We start from the raw sequence: 3558 nt of genomic DNA, 5'->3' as shown, positions 1-3558 counted from the left end.
CCTCCGCCCGCCTGCGGCTCTGATGTCAGCGGAGGAGGAGCCTGCGGCGGAGGGGCCGGGGTGGCGAGGCGAGGCGCCGCCCTGGGGCCGGGGAAGGGGCGCGGGTGGGAGGGACCCCGTGTGTTCTGGCCAGATGCCCTGCTAGACGACCGCAGCCCTCCGGCTCGGACGGCCCCCATTTCACAGAGGGAACAACTGAGGCCCAGAGCGATGAAGGTGCCAAACGCAGCAGTTGGCTGGAGACCAAAGCAAGATTCGAACCCACGTCTATCTGACTCTGGAGGGGAGCTAGTTTCACCCCGTAGGCTCGCGAATGTTCTTCCACTCCAGTTCTGGAACCTTCCTTTGCACTCCTGGGCTGGTAATGCCCTCCCCTTGCCCACCCTCCAGTGCCCTGCAGGGAACCAGGCCCCAGGACCAGCTCTAGAGCCCTAAGGGCTGGGCACCTGGGGCAGTCGTTGGGGACCCGACAAGGGCAGGCAATGCGGAGGACCCACGCAGTTGGAGGGGTGGGGGCTCCATTTGACAGGCGGGAAAACTGAGGTCCAAGGTCCCTCAGAGAGAGCCGGGACTCCAGTCCTGGACATTTGCCCCTCAGAGCTGGTGCAGCGTTGCGAGGGCCTGAGACAGGGAGGGCAGGCGGAGGGGGAAGTTAAATCAGGATCCTGAAGGAAGCAGTCCAAAGAAGACTGAAGCACCGCGTGACTGGGCCGGCGCCAGGGGCCAGTGGCAGGGGGCCAGGCTCGGGAGGAGGGACACGGAGCCTGATCCTGGGGCAGCGGGCGAGAGGCCAAGGAACCTGACCAAGGCGGAAACTCCTTGGGAGGAAACCCAGCGCTGGGTGGGAAGGTGGGGGAGGGTGGGCGCAGAGGCAGGAGCTGGGGCTGGACAGGGTCTAGGCGACAGTCCCCCACCCCACCCACCCCACCTCTTCAGCCTCCCAGTGCCACCCTCACTCCTGAATTCCTGCGTTTTCCAGCTGGCGCTTAACCTAACTCACTTCAGCGGGCTTTCCTCTCATCATCTGGTGGGCAATTTCTCCCGACCGTTTTACAGGTGAGAGAGGACGGAGGCTGAGGCCCCTGGAGCTTTGAAGTTGACTGTCTAGGTCACACGTACCTCTCTGAGCCTCCGTGGCTCCCTCCGGACGTGAGAACAGTGTTGACTGACTCAGAACCCCGAGTATTCCGTGAGATGAGTGAAAAGTACCTGAAAGGAGCGCTGGACTGAGCCCAAGCCGAGGCTCAGAGTAAGGGCCTGACTTAGCCAGGGACGGGGGCTGAGGGGTACTTTCCCTCTTCCAAATCTCAGTATCTCAGACTCCTTAGACTGTGGGAAAGCACACGTTTAGTGCAGAGCGGAGCCCCCACTCGCTCCTACCCCCTGCCCAGCACACCCACTGAGCTGGGGTTGCTTCACCATAAAGTCCTCTTTATCTGGGTTACAACACTCCCCGGGTGATAAGGTAGCCTCTGTCCTTCTAAAGACTTGTACAACTTTTATGCTCTGTCTTACATTTTGCCTGCTTTTGAGCATTTCTACTCTTTTTTTTTTAATTTATTTATTCATTCATTCTTTCATTTTTAATTTGACCAGAGAGAGAGAGGAAAGTGAGAAAGCAAGCCACCAGGTCCAGGACTTGAACCGTGGTCGGTCATGTGGGAGTGTCCAGCGCCTTAACCACCATGCCACCTGCTGGTCCCAGCATTTCTACTCTTATACTTTTTTTTTTAATATCTATTTTATTTTATTTACTGTTATTTTTTATTTTGAACAGAACAAGGAAGAGGGAGAGATAGAGATAGCGGGAAAGAGAGAAAGCAAGCCTCCAGGTCTGGGACTTGAACTGTGGTTGGTCCTGTGGGTGTCCACCATACCACTTGCCCCTATGCTTTCTTTTTTGTTTAAGAATTATTTTACTTTATTTTATTTATTCATTCCTTTTATTTTAATTTGATGAGAGAGAGAGAGAGAAAGAGGGAAAGTGAGAAAGCAAGCCGCCAGGTCGAGGGCTTGAACCATGGTCAGCCATGTGGGATTGTCCAGCGCCTTAACCACCTCGCCATCTGCTGGTCCCCGCTTTCTTTTTTTTTTAGAATTATTTTATTTAACTTTATTTATCTATTTTTATTTACTTATTTTAATTTGAACAGAGAGAGACAGAGAGAGAGAGAGGGCAAGTGAGAAAGCAAGCCGCCGGGTCTGGGACTCCAACCGCAGTTGGCCATGTGGGAGTCCAGCGTTCTTAACCACCATGCCACCTGTCAGCCCTATCTGCTTTCCTTCTTAACAAACATTCTCTACCTTTACATTTTATTTATTTATTTACTTTTTTTTTTCATTAAGGAGTTTTTTTGCTGAAGGAAAAATATCAAGGATCAGAATCTTGGGGACTAGAACTGGAGACTTAATAATAATAGGTTGTGGCTTTATTATTTGGTTTTTGTTTTTTAATTTGATAGAGGACACATAGGCTTACAGGAGAGAAACAGAGACAGAGATGGAGATGATACCCTTCCAATGGAGTATGGTCACCCAGCAATCCCTTCTCCTTCATTTCTCCATCCCACTGGGATTTTGAGTGTGCATGCATATGTATTGGTATGGTTTTCAAGATGCCAGTTGCAGGACTTGAACTACATGGTCAGCCATGTGAGATCCAGCTCTCTTAACCACCAGGCTATGGTCTGGGCCAGGACTCTTAGGATTTGCTTTTTCTCTGTTCTTTCATCTCTCCTTGTCTCAGTTTATTTTTGCACCTTGTCTGTCTCTCTTCCTCTGCAGGTGACCATCTCCCCGTGGCAGGACACATGGAGTGAGGCAGCCTCAGTTTTCCAACTAAACCCAGCAGAAGGAGTATCAGTCTCAGGGAAGGACTCTGATTGGCTCTGCTTGAGGGATTGAGTCACGTGCTACATCTTTGCCCTCAAAACTGTTGCCAAGTGAATGAGGTTCTATATTGGGTATGTGTGTGTGATAGGCAGCCACCCCAAAGTCACAAGGAATGGAAGAGGCATCTTGTCCAAAAACTAGTGGTGCCCAGTGGGCAAGAATAGCAAATCCCTTTCTGCCCAATAGAGGCAGAAAAACGAAGCTTTCTTCTTCCTCATATTCTTTTTAAAGAATAATTTAATTTTGTTTGTTGTTATTATTATTCTTTAGTTTGACCAGAGAAAGGCAGAGAGAGAGAGAGAGAGAGAGAAAGTGAGAAAGCAAGCCACCAGGTCCAGGAATTGGTTGGCCACAGTTAACCATGGAGTCCAGTGACCCAACTACTATGTCACCTGCTGGCCCCTTTCTTCCTCACTTTCAAAAAAAGAGAGAGCAAATCAGCTCAGACATCTCCGTCAGCTCTTGAACCTGATAGAAAACGAGGTATTGGAGGACTGAATGACTTATTTTTGAGAGGTTTTTGCTATAGGGTGCGCATGTTTGCCAGAAAGACAGAGAGAGACAGAGAGACAGAAAGCGAGAAATCGCCCCCCGGGGGGAGTCCAGCAATGGAGCTATTACGCCAACTGCTGGTCCCAGAGTGAAGGACTTTCTAAGATTAGAGCA

General features: G+C 50.6%; 1 protein-coding gene across 1 annotated transcript in view; it reads right to left on the bottom strand.

The window, feature by feature from the left end:
• Positions 1–1373, bottom strand: part of CAMK1 (calcium/calmodulin dependent protein kinase I) — a 16335-nt gene extending 14962 nt beyond the window's left edge. Inside the window, exon 1 of the mRNA XM_006152018.3 lies at positions 1120–1373. The gene's annotated coding sequence lies outside the window, so the exon portion shown is untranslated. The remainder of the gene's footprint in view (positions 1–1119) is intronic.
• Positions 1374–3558: the final 2185 nt, after the last annotated feature.

The sequence above is a fragment of the Tupaia chinensis genome, unplaced genomic scaffold (assembly GCF_000334495.1).
Source record: "Tupaia chinensis unplaced genomic scaffold, TupChi_1.0 Scaffold000333_1, whole genome shotgun sequence".
NCBI classification, from domain to species: Eukaryota; Metazoa; Chordata; class Mammalia; order Scandentia; family Tupaiidae; genus Tupaia; species Tupaia belangeri.
Note: the sequence above shows the minus strand (reverse complement) of the source record. Positions and strands in the feature narration are given on the sequence as shown.